We start from the raw sequence: 19677 nt of genomic DNA, 5'->3' as shown, positions 1-19677 counted from the left end.
GGGAAATATCAAGTCACTTCATTGACAGTTTCCGTCTTACAGATGTGAGGCAAAGAATCCAAATTTCAAGGGGAGTAAGAAAATCTAGGCAATTACTAGAATTACATCAAGAAAGTGCTGTAAGGAATATTTGTAGCCTTGCATATATGTGTGGAATTGTTTGGAAGGGGTAACAGAAGAACTACAACAATTATATGAAATTTCTTCTTTTTCTTTCAGACCTGTTGTGTTGAACGCAATGTCAAACTCCATTGTTTTAAAAGGGACAATTACTGTTTTTGTTAGTAATGAATGGACATTGTTTTATATGGTTTCAAGGTCTGTGTAATGTTTCTGTAGCTGTGATGAAAACAGCTGGCTGTGATACAACTTACGGACGGTAGGAAGGTCAAGAAAAAGGAACATCAAAGTGCCGGTGCCTCAGTCCTACTTAGAGGGGGGAACAAAATCATCACAGGAGGTTGAAGAAGGTGGGAGGGACTTGAGAAAAAAAGAAGAGGGGAGAGGAAAAGGGGGGGCAGGATTAGGTGTCGGAGGAGACAGGCAAGATATACAGAGGATCAAACAGTCAAGATGTACGTAGGGTCAGGAAATTGAACAGAGCTGTGCAGAAATGGGGGATGGGGAATTGGGGTAGCCACCAAAAAGGCCCATATGCCGGAACACCAATAGGCTCCCGGGACCCAACGGGGACGACATTAGTTGAAATGGACAAAGGAGAGAGACAACTTGTAGAGGCCATATCCAGAGGTTAGGCACAGCCCTGGTTGAGGAATTGGGCCAACCCATCCTTCTCAAAATTTTAACCCAGAATTGCTCCTGTCTAAAGGAAATACAGGGACAAAGTAGAACAGAGACTGAAGGAAATGCCACCCAGAGACTGCCTCATCTGGGGATCTATCCCATATGCAGCCATCCAACCCAGACACTTGATGACACCAAGAAGTGCTTGCTGACCTGACAGGATCCTGATAGGGATGTCTCCTGAGAGGTTCTGTCAGAGCCTTACTGATACAGATGTCGATGCTTGCAGCTAACGATCAGACTGAGCACAGGGACCACAATGGAGGAGTTTGGGGAAGGACTGAAGGAGCTGAAAAGTTTGGCAACCCCATAGGAAGAACAACAGTATCAACCAACCACACATCCCAGAGTTCCCAGTGACTAAACCAACAACCCAAAAATACACATGGAGGGACCCGTGGCTCCAGTTGCATACGTAGCAGAGGATGGCCTTGTCTGGCATCAATGGAAGGGAAGCTCTTTTTCCTTTGAAGGCTTGAGGCCCTAGTGTAGGGGAATGTAGGGTGGTAGGATGGGAGGTTTTCAAAGGGGAAACCAGAAAGGGGAATAACAGTTGAAATGGAAATAAAATAACTAATACATTTTTAAAAAAAAATTAAAAAATAAAACAGCTGCCTGAGTACAATGTAAAGTGCCTAACCATTCCATTTATTTCACTGTTTGAAAGGTTTCAGCCTCTCAGTGTGAGAAGGGCATGGCACAGGTCACAGTTAGCCCCATGGCAGTCAGGAAGCTGAATGAAGCAGAACTAGGAACAATTTTAAAAGGCAAAGTGTCAACCAGCCAGAGCTTCCAGGGACTAAGCCACTACCCAAAGACTATACATGGACTGACCCTGGACTCCAACTGCATAGGTAGCAATGAATAGCCTAGTAGGGTCACTAGTGGAAGGGGAAGCCCTTGGTTCTGCCAAGGCTGGACCCCCAGTGTATGAGATTGTTGGGGGAGGGTGGTAAGGGGGGATGGATGGGGAGGGGAACACCCAAATTGAAGCGGAGGGGGAGGGGTTAGGGGGCTGATGGCCTGGAAACTGGAAAAGGGAATAACATTTGAAATGTAAATAAGAAATACCCAATTTAAAAACAAATAGAAGAAAAAAATAAAAACACTTGTGGTTCTTTTGGGGAAAAAAAAAGGCAAAGTCAAATGACCCGCATCCTCTCTTTGACCCCAGCTCTTAGTTCCTGGCATTTGTCAAAAGAACATGACTAGCAAAGAACCACACATTCAACACACATTCCACTAAGGACATCTCCTATTCAAACCACAGTATGCTTAATTGCACTGGAATATGTAAATACAAACCAGTGTCTGATTAATGCTTGGTTACATGGAAACTCTGACTGAATATCACACTCTAGGGTCTTTCTCACTTTGACACTGTGCTGTAGTTTCTATGATACTCTGTCAGAAGTTCTTAATTGATATATGTAGCTTACTACTGCAAACCTTTCGCCTTAAAGATGGCATGAACCTTACTACGAAAATGACTTTATTATTTGCTTGAGATAAGCCAGGCAATATCATTGAAAATTATGGTTTCTAATGTAATTCCTATGCTTAAGTCACCAGTCAAGTTGAATTCCAAACACTAAGATAATACTTGTTATTTGGAGTATGGTGACAATAGCCTTACAATAGAAAGCAAACAAAAAGTATAACCTTAGACCTGCTTTCATTGTTTTGTCTGAGATCAGTACAGCTACCCTGTGTGTTTATATGACAGGCATTTATATGTTACAAGTCTCTGGATTAGAAAAATGAAAGATTTCTGTTAACACTGATGACTCCATTTCTGGATATCATAAATTGTTTACCAGATCAATAAGCATCCCGCCTCTCCCTCAATACCCCTAAAAGTCCTTCCTCCCAGATTCAGCAATCTCAGTTAAAAAATAGGCACTTTGTGGCTTTGCTACTGAAAGCAATGTGTGTAAATGCACTCTACATAATGCTAATCTGATAAGTTAAACTGTATTTTGAAAAGAAATTAAGTAGATAAAAATTATACTTTCACAGTGCTTTTATTCTCAGAAGAAATAAAATACTATTTATAGATTTAAAAAATAGAAGTTTCTGTCTGAAAGTGTTAAGTGTTAATATAAAGTGTTAATGTTGAAGAAGTGATAGTAAATATAGGAAAATATTATTTTTCTGAAACAAATAAAACTATGAATGATAAATAATATACTGTAAACATATTTAATAAAACGTTGGGACAAGTATACAAGCATTGAAAATTACACCACATTAAATAAACAAATTCAGGGAATCATGTTCTGACTGACAAAATAGTTATTAACCACATAAAAATATATGAAAAAGAATTCAGAAGAATCTCAAAGGTTATGACAGGTGCATAGCTGAATAGTGCCAGGAAGTGAGAAATTACATGATTGAACCTGTGAGGTGTCAAATATGCAAGGGAATAACTGCTTTTCAAACCCCATATGATGAAGATAGAATTTCATTGCCAAAAGAATAATATGTGAAAGGAACCTGGCTGTAACCTCTGGCTGTTGAATAGGATAAAGCAGTGGAATTTGAACTTGTAGGCAATGATACCAGAAAACTTCACTGGGTACTGTGTGCCCAACCTTACATGAAAGTAACGCAGTCACTGCGTTACATCTCCATAACCACGAGTACAATGAAGTCGACGGACGAACACTTATTTTCTGAGGTCTTCTAGACCTCCAAAAGCCTGAAAAGATCAGGCAAACCTTTATGCAAAGGTCTGTTCATTACTAATTTGAACACTTACTGACCACCGTTATTTACTATCAGGTGTTACATGTTCAAGTTGACTGCATGGAATAAATATCTTTTTGAGGAAATAACATATAGACTTACATGACAGTGAATTTTTTTTAAAGTTAGGGTTTCAGTGTGCAAATTGTCCATATTAGAAACTGCATGGAGAAGTTCTCTTGGCTACACTAAGACATGTAACATGGCATTCTACAAATATGGACAGGGCTAAGTACCTCAATACAGGGAGAGAACATGAAGTTCTTGGCTTGAGTCAAGCTAGGAAGATGACAGTGCATTTACACTGTTGCCTTGAGCTCCACTAGAAGTAAGTTTCATCTTCCTTTAATACTTGCCTATGATGGCAATCAAAGGATTAGTGAACCTTTAGCAACGATCACACTGAGTAAATGTCCACTTTAAACATCAATCCCAAGAAAAAAACCTGCTTGTCTTGAGCTCAGCTAATCTTCTTCAAACTACAGTTTCCTTCATGGAAACATAGCTGGAATCCAAACTGCCTTCCCTATCACCCGTCTTTTGTCCACAGCAAAACTCTGAGCTTCATCATGACTCCCTTATTCCTTTAACGCTCCCTGACTTTTATCTCCCTAGCAACACAATCTCTCCATCAGTGTAGCAATCCTAACGCGATATCTATCTGCTTGCTTCCCACCCAGACAATACCAAATTACCCTGTGAGGAAACGGGATGAGACCTTAAAACACTGTGTCTTGTGTTACTTGTGTCTTGCACTTTGTAAATTCCTTATGCTAGGACATTTGCTCTTATCCGTATATTCATTCTAGGGGAATGAAATGGAGTTTTCAAAATCATTACATCCCAGGGCCTGCCATTTGTTAAATGCTGGATCAATATTTTAAGCAAATTATTAATGGATGGATGGATGGATGGATATATCCTTGGAGCATAAGGCAAAAGATTGTAAATGATGATTGTGATGAAAAAGAAAGTCATCTCTGGGATGACAATTTTACTGTATGCTGAGGTGGGCTCAATGTCACTGTGAGCCACAGAATTGGGTCACACTCACAGCTTTGGTGTGAATGACAATTCAGGCAAGTTCCATATAGTGGACCAATTGCACACACCTTTAAAAAAATGACACCATAAGGAAAGCTTTGGATATTTAAAACAAATATGGTTCATCAGAATTAATAAAATTCCCACCCTAAAGTGAGACTACCATGATAGGCAGGTGGAAATGAAATGATTAATGTAAGACAGGGGAAGGTGGACAGCGTGGATATGGACACCATTGTCTCCATTTCCAGGGTGACAAGCGAGACATACGATCTCGCTACGGAGTTCTTCACGAGGGCAGCGTTTAAGATCATCCAGATAGATGTTGTCCATCCTAACTGGCAGGTCATAAATAAATGTTGACATGACGTTACTGTGTGTCTGTTCCACTCCACCAGGTCTTGGATTACTCTCATTCCTGAAAAGGCTGCTCATGGCAACAGAAGAGAAAGGACAAGAAAGGTCTAAAACTTCTTCAGAGCTCAGTGCGGACCGGGGTGTTTCTCTAAAGATTAACAATAACTACAAAGTCTTTGAAATGTCAGTAGTTTCTTTACCAATAAAATTACACAGATGAACTGGCCCTAAAAATTTCTACCTGTTTCTTTAAATGATTTTAAGATTTCAGTGTCTGAAACTGCAGTCCCTGTCATCTTCTAACATGCAATGAATTTTCAAATGCTCTCAAATCAGTTTCTCCGGGAACCAGCCTCATAACTAGTTTGGTTACTTAGTTACAAGTAAGGATTTCATTGCTTTACTAATCCCTGAGACACAGTCAAACTTTGTTTACTCTTGAAGCACGCACTACCAATAACTAAATAGCTCTTCTCTTTTATGGCAATATTGTAAATTACCTTCACCTTTAGCTAAACAGAAAGGTACCTCTTTATTATCAGTCTGTTTTTTGCTTTGTTTTGTTTTGTTTTTCTTTCCTTTAATTTTCATTGATGTATTAAACTGCAGAGATATCTAATTTGGTAAAATGAAATGTCTCTCAAATATTTAAAGTTTTATTTTCCTATACAATTTAATGTCTGAATATTAAACAACATGATTTTTGAATTTTGTCAACTACAGTCAGCTTTAATAAAATTCATATCTTACCTAAGTCTAAATAGGAAATTGGAACGGTATTGCAAATATCTGTTTTCTAATTATTGCTTGGTCTACTGGTATCAGAAAAAATAGTGAAAAGTTTGACTATGTATGGGTCACCTGATGTCAATGCTAGTGTTATTATTATAGCAGGACTATGTCGGAAGGGTGCGATAAAGGATGGTGCTTCGTTTTGGGTCTAGGACGATAGTTTAGGGGTAAAGCACTTGCTTACTATGTCAGCATAGGAACTGGAGCTCAGATTCTCAGCAGCCATGTAAATGCTTAATGCATTTACACACGTCTGTAACTTTTAGGATACAAGAGGCACACAGGACAAGTGAGGGGACAAGATAGGATACTCTCTGGAGTTTACTGGCCAGCCACGTAATTTGACCTAGTGGGCACCAAGTAGAGAACAATCAAAGAATATAACTAGCACCAGCCTCTGGTCTCCTTACACACAAGAAAACATCCATATATACAGACTGCACACTCAAACCACACACACACACACACACACACACACACACACACACATATACACACACACACACCACACATACAACACACATGCATACATACATACAAATATACATACATACATACACACATATACCACACATATATACATACATATATACATATATGTGCACGCGCGCGCGCACACACACACACACACACACACACACACACACAAGCATGCCTGCACGCATACCCAAGTACAAGTAATATCACATTTTTTTGCCAACAAAGTGTGAAAGCATGTGAAGGCAGAAGTTTGAGAATCATGTAAAGGAAAGAAGAAATTAAATTTCCTGAACACTGACTTTGAGAAGATGACAATAGTCTCCAAAATAAGGAGGTACATAGCCCTAAATTACCAAATCCTCCATAAATAGTGAGAAAATAATATTTCCATGATTCCTTACCATGGGGATATAGAATTTGAATAGAACACTGATTGCTGATTTAAGCAGATACTATTTTGAAAAGCTCTAAGAAATAATTTTAAGTTGTTTATCTCAAATACTTGTTACTTTTTTTTTTGAAAAATGAAAGTTTTTTCTGTATTGGGTTTTACTACACAGGGGAAATCCCATCTAATCCCCAGAGGTGATAAAAGTTCAATCAGACAGACCTTTGGCCAAGCTAAAGACTCTTGTATCTATCCTATCTAAAAACTCTTGTATAAAACAAGTATCAGGGCAAATAGAGCTTGCTTTTCAAGGGCATGCACAAAATACAAAAGTATTGAAATTTAGTGATAGGAATTAAAACTGCCTTGAAGTGACAGTATGTGATGTGAATTACACTGCCATCAGGGACCTGTGCCCCTTCAGGGACCTCACTCTCCTGGTCGGAAGAGAGGGAGAGACACTCACACATGGCTGAATGGCTCACTCTGTACTCCTTTACTCTGCCTGGCACTCCAGTGGGTCCTCTTAGTCACTGTTTTGTCTGTTCAGAGAAATACAGTGGCCACCACTACAGACTTCTAGAGAAGGTGTTAGAGACTTGTCTTCTATGCGACTGAAAAAAAAATCTTTTAAGAATTTCAGGTTTAATTATATAAACAAACTGAAAGAGCAAAACCACATTATCATTTCATTAGATGCTGAGAAAGCATTTGACAAAATTCAACACCCCTTCATGATAAAAGTCCTGGAAAGAATAGGAATTCAAGGCCCATACCTAAACATAGTAAAAGCCATATACAGCAAACCAGTTGCTAACATTAAACTAAATGGAGAGAAACTTGAAGCAATCCCACTAAAATCAGGGACTAGACAAGGCTGCCCACTCTCTCCCTACTTATTCAATATAGTTCTTGAAGTTCTAGCCAGAGCAATCAGACAACAAAAGGAGGTCAAGGGACAGATCGAAAAGAAGAAGTCAAAATATCACTATTTGCAGATGATATGATAGTATATTTAAGTGATCCCAAAAGTTCCACCAGAGAACTACTAAAGCTGATAAACAACTTCAGCAAAGTGGCTGGGTATAAAATTAACTCAAATAAATCAGTAGCCTTCCTCTACACAAAAGAGAAACAGGCCGAGAAAGAAATTAGGAAATGACACCCTTCATAAATAGACCCAAATAATATAAAGTACCTGTGACTTTAACCAAGCAAGGAAAGATCTGTACAATAAGAACTTCAAGACTCTGAAGAAAGAAATTGAAGAAGATCTCAGTAGATGGAAAGATCTCCCATGCTCATGGATTGGCAGGATTAATATAGTAAAAATGGCCATTCTACCAAAAGCTTATCTACAGATTCAATGCAATCCCCATCAAAATACCAATCCAATTCTTCAAAGAGTTAGACAGAACAATTTGCAAATTCATCTGAATAACAAAAAACCCAGGATAGCTAAAACTATCCTCAACAATAAAAAAGGACTTCAGGGGAATCACTATCCCAGAACTCAAGCAGTATTACAGAGCAATAGTGATAAAAACTGCATGGTATTGGTACAGAGACAGACAGATAGACCAATGGAACACAATTGAAGACCCAGAAATGAACCCACACACCTATGGGCACTTGATTTTTGACAAAGGAGCCAAATCCATCCAGTGGAAAAGAGATAGTATTTTCAGCAAATGGTGCTGGGTCAACTGGAGGTCAACATGTAGAAGAATGCAGATCGATCCATGCTTATCACCCTGTACAAAGCTTAAGTCCAAGTGGATAAAGGACCTCCACATCAAACCAGATACACTCAAACTAATAGAAGAAAACTAGGGAAGCATTTGGAACACATGGGCACTGCAAAAAATTTCCTGAACAAAACACCAATGGCTTATGCTCTAAGATCAAGAATCGACAAATGGGATCTCATAAAACTGCAAAGCTTTTGTAAGGCAAAAGACACTGTGGTTAGGACAAAATGGCAACCAACAGATTGGGAAAAGATCTTTACCAATCCTACAACAGATAGAGGCCTTATATCCAAAATATACAAAGAACTCAAGAAGTTAGACCGCAGGGAGACAAATAACCCTATTAAAAAATGAGGTTCAGAGCTAAACAAAGAATTCACAGCTGAGGAATACCGAATGGCCGAGAAACACCCCAAAGAAATGTTCAACATCGTTAGTCATAAGGAAATGCAATCAAAAACAACCCTGAGATTTCACCACACCAGTGAGAATGGCTAAGATCAAAACTCAGGTGACAGCAAATGCTGGCGAGGATGTGGAGAAAGGGGAACACTCCTCCATTGTTGGTGGGGTTGCAGACTGCTACAACCATTCTGGAAATCAGTCTGGAGGTTCCTCAGAAAATTGGACATTGAACTGCCTGAGGATCCAGCTATACCTCTCCTGGGCATATACCCAAAAGATGCCCCAACATATAAAAAAGACACGTGCTCCACTATGTTCATCGCAGCCTTATTTATAATAGCCAGAAGCTGGAAAGAACCCAGATGCCCTTCAACAGAGGAATGGATACAGAAAATGTGGTACATCTACACGATGGAATATTACTCAGCTATCAAAAACAATGACTTTATGAAATTCGTAGGCAAATGGTTGGAACTGGAAAATATCATCCTGAGTGAGCTAACCCAATCACAGAAAGACATACATGGTATGTACTCATTGATAAGTGGCTATTAGCCCAAATGCTTGAATTACCCTAGATGCCTAGAACAAATGAAACTCAAGACAGATGATCAAAATGTGAATGCATATCGCTCCTGAGAGACACAGCCAGAATACAGCAAATACAGAGGCGTATGCCAGCAGGAAACCACTGAACTGAGAACAGGACCCCCGTTGAAGGAATCAGAGAAAGAACTGGAAGAGCTTGAAGGAGCTCGAGACCCCATATGTACAGCAATGCCAACCAAACAGAGCTTCCAGGGACTAAGCCACTACCCAAAGACTATACATGGACTGACCCTGGACTCTGACCTCATAGGTAGCAATGAATATCCTAGTAAGAGCACCAGTGGAAGGGAAGCCCTGGGTCCTGCTAAGACTGAACCCCCAGTGAACTAGACTGTTGGGCAGAGGGAAGCAAGGGGGAGGGTTGGGAGGGGAACACCCATAAGGAAGGGGAGGGGAGGGGGAGGGGGATGTTTGCCCGAAAACCGGGAAAGGGAATAACACTCGAAATGTATATAAGAAATACTCAAGTTAATAATAATAAAAAAATAAAAAAATAAAAAAAAAGAAATTCAAAAAAACAAAAAAAAAAAGAATTTCAGGTTTAGACATACAACCTTTGTAATGGTATCTATTGCTTCAAATTAAGATCAAGCTAAAAGTAAATATTTCACATTTTTACACCTAAAATATATCATGAAGATGCCAATGTTTTAATGTAAAAGTAGAAAATACAGTAAAAAAAAATTCAGTGTCACTTATTTGTCTCTGATAGAAGATCAGTGAGTATTAAACAGAAACAATATAGTAAAAAAATAAAATTTATACATTTTGCCTAAAGAGAATTTTCTGCTTGAGGTGGGGTAAAAGGCTCTATAATAGCTGTGGTCGACTCACTTTCCAACACTAAAGGGACAGCTGTCTACTCCGACTCTCGAGTAAGCAAGTGGTTTATATAGTTCACTTCCCATGTAACCACCATGTTGTTTAAGTGACCCTGCAGTCCTTTTCAGAATCAATAATAATATAATAGGCAAATATCTTGAACCATGAATTGTACATTAACATCATATAATACAGTACATAGGTAATAGAAAGGAGTCCCAAATATTTTTTCAGTTGCTAGAAAATAAAACAAAACAAAACAAAACAATAACAACAACAAAAAAAAAACAAAACAAAAAAACAACGTGAGCTCCACTTCCTGAAATTTCAGTTGAGGTAACCTCTGCACATCTCAGCTCCACATTTACATTGGGTTCTGACCCATTTCTTTGGCAGGGCTGTGGTCAATAGAGTCTGAAGACAGTTCTCCAGAACCTTTCATTCGAAAGTCAAAAGTCAGCTCTTCTCCAGCCTTTATGGTCCTTGTAGAGAACAATGCTATTCTGGGAAGCCAAGTATCAAGGTTATTGGTGAAAACACTAAACATCTGAAGATTTGGGTCACAACTATGGTTCACAAAATGAGATACATTTCCATATCGAGCCACATCCACTGTGAACTCATGAGACTCATAGTCCAGATCAAAAAGGTAGGTGATCCCTTTGCTGTCATAGAGCTGTCCTGTCTCTCAGCCTCTTCACTTGTGATCACCTCTCCAACATACTCCATGACAAAACGCATTCTTTTAATCTTCGCAAGGGTTTTTACACCCAAGCCACAGACATTGCTAGTTCTAAAGATGCACAGGGAATATTGTGTGCCTTTTTGTACAATTCTATTGGGACAATGAAGTCCACATCGGCAACTTGAGTTGCATTCATAGATGAGAGTGCCTGGTTGGATTTTAATTTGTTGGTTCTTATTATAAGCCAAAACAACTCCAGCTTCAGCAGGACCCATGTCTTGAATAAAACCACCAGAGAAAGATGAATAAAGGCAAACTGGCATGCTTACAATGCAACTGTTTAAGGCCATGCACATGAAGTAGATATACTGACAATGTTATCCATTGCCATTGAATAGAAAAGGACATTATAATATTAAGCTCAACCTTTAACAATTCTTTCCATTCTTCTCGATAAGATCAACTAAGTCTATAACCTATCTATATTTAACTTACTCAGCTCCTTTATTAATTTGCAGTTGTAAATAATTTCTCAGCATGAACACGCCAAAGGAACAGGGATTGGTTGTGCTGAGGAAATGGTTAGAGAAAATATGGGCAATACAGCCATGGTATTAACATGGAGACAGCGTCATCTTTAGATTAAACAGAGATAATGTGGACTCACAAATTACATCCAGACTTTGAGGTGTTAATTGTTACTATTGTTACAACAAAATTATATGTTCCTGTGCCTTGCTGTATTTATGAATAAGTACACTTGCTTTCACTATGACAAAGTAGGACCAGGCATTTGGAGCTAAAGATCAAGGCAACAAATCTATTCACGTGACCCCAGGCTCTCTGTCACTATTGACTTTGCTGTTGTATCTGCTCCAAACACTCCCTGTAATAACCTAAAGATCATCAATAAAATATCTATATATCTATACATAAAACATGCACAAAGCACAGCAAAGAGGAAACCTCCCTTGTTTTTCTACCTCTTTAGCAGTATTTTGATATATATATATATATATATATATATATATATATATTCTCTGCCAAATAATAATTCTGAGAAAAATAGTTTTGAATACTCTATCTTCATTGCTGAGCTAACTCTAGTAGTGGAATAATACCAATAGCTGTTTCCAGGATCCCATTAAAAATTAAAATATTTCACTAATAAGTATGGACCAAATGAAGCATGAAAAGCAAAGGTTTTTAAGTAGCAAATTTACTCTGATAAAGCATACTTCACAAAATGCATTAATGAATGTTGGTGGCCACTTATATTTCCTAGTTAATTTGCCCTTAATTATGCTAATTTTCACTGAACAGCCATGCTGTAAATAATATGTTGAATAAAGAGAGAAAAATTAATGGTTCATATACAAGGAAACGATCTACCTTCTGATACTGGTCTTTAAAATGTGATACACAGCATTTTGACAATAAATCACTATTCTACAAATGCCAATGTCAGGAATTGTGTGATATACAATACCATCGAGGAAGAAAATATAGAGCAGAGAGAGAAGTTTGAAAAATTGGCTCTTTTTCATAAGCTTTCATTCAAGCTTATTAATGATGGGGATATTGACCTGAAGAAACTGAGACACTGAAAGTCATGCATGACATAGCATGTATGAAAGAGAAATCAGACTCAGATCACCTCACTGACTTGATTTCCCTTCAAGGTCATGATGCTCCAAGACTTGTCTATCATAAGTATAAATGCAATTTATACAAATCTGTGATTGTCAAAAATGATACCTCAGACTCAAACACTATCCAACAGCAAAAAGCATTTATTCTGCAGAGAACTTGCATGCAAGGGTCCACCATACTTCAGGATTGAAGACAGAGGTGTGTACTTTGCAGGTCAATTTAAAACCTGTTAGGGTAACAGTTTACCTTTCTTTCCCTTAGTTGGTTGGTTCTGTCTCCAGGGGTATCTTTGTGATTGATTAAGGCTCTAGAGGATTTCAAGAATTTTGCTGATTAACTATTCGTGGCTCAAGCTAGGTGATGGGGCCATGAGGCCTGTATGAGGGTTTTTGGGTTTTTTTGTTTGTTTGGTTGGTTGGTTGGTTGGTTGGTTGGTTTTGGGTTTTTTTGTTTTGTTTTGTTTTGTTTTTCTGGAATTGACTTGTTTTGAACTTTTCCAGTTCTGAGAAACAGAAACTTAGGCCTAGTCTCCCAAACTGCCAGTTTGCACAGTGTCTAAGAGTAAGCCTGACTGTTTAACTCTGTCCTCTCATAAACATGAGTACACATGAAGATCTTTTGATATGTTTTTTTGAGACAGGGAAAGAAATTCTCTCTTGGAACTGCCTTTGATTGACCCCATGTAACCTTTGAATTTATAAATTTGTATTTAGAATAATTAACAGTGTTTCTGAAGTAAATGTCTGCTCCACTTGTCTCACATTGTTCATAAAACTATCATAATTATAATATTTAAAGTTGAAGGAATGTATTTAAATATATATATCATTGAGATAAATTGAAATCATTCAATAAAGAAATCAGTAAATCTAAATTTACTCACTACCCAACTACCTCGAAATAAACACTATTAAGTGAAAGCAATGTTCAATTTCTTTTATTCTTTTTTTTTTTTTTTGAGCTGGGAACCGAACCCAGGGCCTTGTGCTTGCTAGGCAAGCGCTCTACCACTGAGCCAAATCTCCAACCTCTCTTTTATTCTTTTACATTGACATAAACTGTTTATTCCCAAATATATTATCTACACTTATTATATATCTTTATATGAATATGATACTATGCAAGTAAACTCATGATACCATTTTATTTCATCATCTAACTATATTCATGGAGGGTTATTGAATGTATATGTGATTCCTTTGTGGACATATGATTAAGTTTGTATGTGAGAATACATGCGTGTGATTGCATGTTGTGTGTGTGTCCATGAATGTATAGCAGTGTGTGGGAATAGGCATATGCATCTTGTGAGGCCTGCCTATACTTGTCTTCCTTGTTTGTTTGTTTGTTTGTTTGTTTTTCAGTAAGGTCATGTGGGTAGTTTGATATCAGCTGTGCTGAGACTCTACAATTTGCTGGCAGTCGTTCTAAATGTGGGGCTATTGTTTTCCTTCTCCTTAAACTCCTCTGCCTGAGCTTACTTAGCATAGCCAATTAGGGCTATGAGAGGCATCTATCTTCAGAATAAAATATTGCATCAACTATTCCGTGTTCCGGAAACTTTTATGTAGACCATCTGATCTGTTTTCTGCCTGAGACATACAAACCTCTCAGACATTACTGTTAAAATTTTAAAGTGGTATCGATACTTTAGAAAACAGCCTAGCACTTTAAATGTAAACACACACAGTTAGCATCCGACTTAGCAATTGCATTCTTGGCCATACTCCCAGAGAAATGAACACTTGTACATCTTCACAAAAGCATATACGTTTTCAGTTCTTATTATAGATGTGTGGTTTTTAAGGCACTGACAGGTGCTGAGTATGACAACAGAAACTATTCTTTTACAGTCTCTGTTCACAGTCTAGCCAGTATATATTTTCTCCATGCTATTTAGATAGAAAGGATAATTTTTAAGCATTTAGGAAGCACTATAACTGACAAACAATTTTGATGGGACTTCATCCCTTTTTAATATAAGTGGAAGTATATTTTTTGCACTGCCTACTTAATTTACACGTTTACATATGCAATAAAGCAAACTGACACTTCCTCTGTGAAGAAATGTGAAAACCATTCTCTGTTCAAGCTTTGAGGCTGTTCAATTGAATGGTCAGTCCACAAAAAAATACAAAACAAAACAAAAAACGAAAGAAAAAAAAAAGAAAGAAAAAACAAAGAAGGCCAGACTGAATGCCTATAGTATTGACTTTTTACTGTAAACATTTTTCCTTTTCGATAATTGGAAAGACAGATTACTTTCCCCTTTCGATACCAACATTAGGTTGAATTTATTGAATAAAATCCATATATTTAGCAAAAACATGAATTTAACTAGCAGATCCAAATATGACCAGGATGAAGAATAGACATGCAATTAGGAATTGTTTCTTTTTGCTGAGAAGCACATTTATTAACATGGAACTAGAACTATGTGTGATGTAAATTGTACTTCAAACTTATTGTAATTTTCTTAATATCCACTGGTGCTACAGCATTCTTTACTGAAAATTGGAAGCTTCTCTATGAATAAGAAATTATATATCAACATGTTTGGGAAACATCTACATTGAAATGGACTATAATCTAGAATATTTATCATTCCACATTTGTCCTCACTTGATTCTGTGAACATGTACATTTGCTGTGATTTATAGCAACAATTCACAGCCAAACTAAACGGAAGTTTTCTAGAGAGCAATGCTTTGCACTGTTGTCAAAGGTCAGCTAGGACGTAGGGCAACATTAGAAGATGCGGCAGGAGACAAGGCCAGTGATTGTCAGCACCTGCTTGTCTGGTTCTGCTTAAAGGAAGATGAAAATACATCTTTGCTCTCTGTGCATCTGACAAAGAATTAATACCTATGATCTACGAGGTTAATACTAACCAATCAAACAACTTCAAAGACCTGGTGTCTGTAAAAAGATGAATGATAAAGAAAATATGACATACATACATACATACATACATTATGAGATTTTATTTTATTACGTTTTTCATATACTAAATTCTGTCCTATAGTAGAAGAATCATGCAGCTAGAAAACCAACATATTTAACAACTAAACCAGACTCAGAAAAACAAATGATGAAAATCATCTCTTGTTTGCGGAGCCTAGATGTATTTTTTCCATTGGTATGTTTAAAATATACTGAAATGGGAACGGATTTCTCTCCCCATCACCAGACCCCTTTCTCTGCCATGTTCTCGACAGCTTCAGGGATTTACCTAAGTAGCCCAGTAAAGGAATGAAAAAGGGACAGAAACATGGACAGAGAGAAGCCGCTGGACACAGAGAAGGTATAGAAGCATTGATGGAGAAGCTCTGGCACCCTAAATTTGAACAGGGAAGTCAGGTTATTGCAAAGAGCTGGACCAGAAGCTAGAGTGATTGCATACAAACAAGCAAGGTAGCTTGTTTAGATAACTGAAGTAGAAGCAGTCTTTGCAGGGGAAGAGTATTCAGGCTATAAACAACCGTGGGGAGAAGTCTATAATGGAAATTTTCTGCACACACTGTCAACATCTGTACAGGGATCAAAGCAAGGGGTTGCTGTCCTTCTAAGCCTTAACTGGGGAAGGGTTTCCAACTCCCATGGGGCTAAGGCACTGGAGACACTTGGATTGGTCCTGTGTATTAACAGTACACATTCACATAAGAATTTACTCACTGTCCTCCCATGGTTTTCTCCATCTCCGTCCAGGACTATCATTTTATTGCAAATACATCTTCCATTAGATTGTTACAAACTCAATATGAACTTGAGTTTGATTTTATAATGATTTTCTTCTATTTAATTTACATATTAGTCAGAATTATTCAAAACTTGAATATTTTAAGATGAGATAAGGATCATCCCACAACTCCAACAATTTTACAAAAATACACACCAGACCGTTAAAAGCATACATGTACCTTAGTTTAAAGGCCTGGCCACTGAGAGGCAGAGGTAGAAACACAATTCACCCATTTTTTTGTTATCTTGATACAAGGTATCAATTGGAAGTTTTGCCTCATCTGGAATTTACTGTTTAAACCAGTCTGGCCTGGATCTTGCAGAAATCCACCAGTCTCTTCCTATAAATGTTAGGATTAAAAGCCTTAGATAAGCAATGTTGGTGTCCACAAATGTCCACAAACAGAAAGCAGTTCTACTTATCCATTTTTGATTGGTTTTTGTTTGTTGTATTGCTTTTTTTAAATTAAATTATTTTATGTATTTATATCTCAAATGTTGCCCCCCTTCCTACTCCCCCTCCCAGAGTTCTTCACCACATTCCCCCTCCCCTTTGCTTCTGAGAGAGTGTTCCCCCACCCACCCTCCCACCTCCCTCACATGCTCACCCACCCCCACCTTGTCCCCACCACCAGCACCAGCAGTTGACTGAGACAGATGCAAATATTAACAGGCAACCATTGGACTAAGGTCAGTGATGACTATGGAAGAATTAGTGGAAGGATTGTTTTAGTTGTTTGAGACAGGGTTTCTGTTTACCCCTGGCTGCCCTGGAACTCACTCTGTAGACCAGGGTGGTCTGATATTCAGATCTGCCTGCCTCTATATCCTGAATTACGTCACTTTTCCCTTTCCTTTCCTTCCTGCTAGCCTTCCTATATACCTTTCCCTGGTCTCTTTCAAATTCAACCTCTTTTCCATTAATTATTGTTACATGCATATATAATGTATGTATGCATATATAAATATTCCTATATACTTAAATACAACTTTCTACTCTGTAACCTATAACTTGTTTGTATGTTTACAGGGCTGAACATTTAATACTGGATAATGGTTTCCTATTCAGAAGCAAGGAACTACCATCTAAATTGAATCATGCCATCATATTTAGTTGTACTGATGGTTGTAGGGTAGGGTAGGACTTGATAGTAAAATGAAGTGTATAAAATGTCTTTCAAAACTTAAAGATTCTCCCTGTTGAAATAGGAGCCCATGAACCAGTGAAAACAGATCCATTGGCAATTACAGATTGCTTCTCTGTTAGGCTTTCTAACCAGTGACTCTGAAATATTTGCTGAGTGACAAACAGTACAATAGTTCTTTACTTAGAAATGGAAAGATATAAAGAAAAAGTAAACAAATATCTTTCTTTTCTAACACCTTGGTACTATTCGTGTGCTCTTCCCTAGGAAAGACTATTTCTCCTACTCTTCACATCTTAGTTGCCTGTAGTTCTCTGTATAGAGTTGATGCCCTGTGGGAATTCCCCCATCCAGTTTGACAGGTCTACGGCTGTTGCCTTTGTTCACTTCATATTTAGGTAGTCATGTTGGTAAAACATTATGGGCATCCCTTCTGACATTTCTAAGAGGCATAACCACAGCAAACTCCCGGGTTCTCTGACTCCTACAATATTACCTCCTCCATAATATTCCCTGGGGTTTAGGTATGAGAGCTGTTTTGTTGCTCTATGCACTGGGGAGGACTGGGCTCTCAAGGTTACATTTTGATTGATAGCGGTTTTCTGTCATTGTGTCTGCAAAAGGATGCTTCCTTGATGAGGGGCAAGGACTACACTTATCTGTTGGGTAAAAATGCAGCTAAAGATGGTGATAGCTTTATAACTTGATGGTTGTAGGTTCTTCTCTAAGATTACTAGCCTGGATAGTTGGCTACGTTTCCAGTATTAGGCAGGATTTCCTTCTCACTGAATGGGTCTTAAATCCAATTAGCTAGCTGTTGATTATCACCAGAGCATATGTGCCACTAAAACACCCTTGGGGGTATCATGCCATGATATTTATTTTTGTAGCTCATAGTGTACACTGGGCTTTTCTTAATTTTCAATGGATAGAAATTAATATTTTTCTGTTTCAGGATTTTCTTACATTTTTTCAGAAAAACGAGCCTTAATAGATTAAAGTTACCAGTGGGTGTGCTTAGATAGCATAATACTTTAAGAAGCAATTAAATTATTACAATGGTCTGCTACTCTCGGTGTTTTCTCTGCACTCGAGATGACAACATAATGAAATAGTCGCCATGTCTTATACCTACTGGCACTTGTCAAACATTAACGCTTGTTGGTAGTCACTGTCACTCAAGTGGCAGATCATCCTTGCAGCGTGCAATTCTAAGAAAACAGAACCAAGTTTCTCCAAATTTTAATCTAGTTTAAAGTCACTCTAATGAAATCAACAAATATAAACTCTATTTGGTCAGTGTTTTGCCCAACCACAGGCATGCAGCTTTGGAAGTCTGCCCAGTTGTCTGAATTGCTCAGGAAAGTTTAACCCTTTTTTATTTCTGTCTCTTCTTGAACCCTAATATTTTTCTTATTCTTTTTCTTAAAGCCCTTTCCTAAGCCACCTGGCTTCCTGCCTCTGGAGGCAGACTATCCTGCTGGCTAAACAAACAGCTTGTCTGTTTACATCTCTTTGCTTTCTTCTGGGGAGCTGTCAAGAGTTTGTTTGCTTGACCTGGAATATTCCTTTTAAACTTTAATAAAATTGTCCTCAAACCACAATTAATTACGTTTCCTTTATATCTCGTTCATTGGTCAGTTAGAAACTACAACTGTTTGACACTAAGCAAATATCTCAGAATCACTAAAGTCGGGAGGAACCAACATCTGTACACGGGACTGTCACCCTTGGTTCTTATTTTAAATGGGAGAACGCTAAGTTTTGAAGGACATTTCCTACACATCATTGTACTATCAGGTCCTGCCCTCCAAGTAGTAACACTACTAAATGAGATGGTACTGCTCAGTTTCAATGACAGTTTCTTGTTTCTGACTATGAGCCAAACAGACAGACAAACAAACAAAAACTATGTGTAAACAGAGATTCTTTTAGGAGCAGCATTATAATGTTATTTATTGCTAATATTCTTATGTTTGTAGGAGGTATGTTTTGAAATATGCATACATAGTTTTTCTGCAATAGCTCAAATACAGCAAGGCTATGTCGTTTTACTCTGGAAAGTTGTCTATTGTGCTAAAACCACCTCTAAACCTTCATATTTCATATGTTGTTAATGTAACCCAAATATCTATGAATTAGTATATTTATTAAATGTAAGGCCTTTTTATTTGATTATCTTAAGCAGCTTAATGACAATTTGATTTTCTTTTGTTCATTTATAGACAAATGAGATTGAACATATCACTC

The 19677-nt window shown here is 37.8% G+C and overlaps 1 pseudogene; it reads right to left on the bottom strand.

Moving 5' to 3' along the window:
* Window positions 1-10530: 10530 nt before the first annotated feature.
* Window positions 10531-11163, bottom strand: LOC116904427 (annotated as a pseudogene).
* Between the last annotated feature and the right edge of the window lie 8514 nt (window positions 11164-19677).

This window comes from Rattus rattus, chromosome 6 (genome assembly GCF_011064425.1).
Source record: "Rattus rattus isolate New Zealand chromosome 6, Rrattus_CSIRO_v1, whole genome shotgun sequence".
NCBI classification, from domain to species: Eukaryota; Metazoa; Chordata; class Mammalia; order Rodentia; family Muridae; genus Rattus; species Rattus rattus.
Note: the sequence above shows the minus strand (reverse complement) of the source record. Positions and strands in the feature narration are given on the sequence as shown.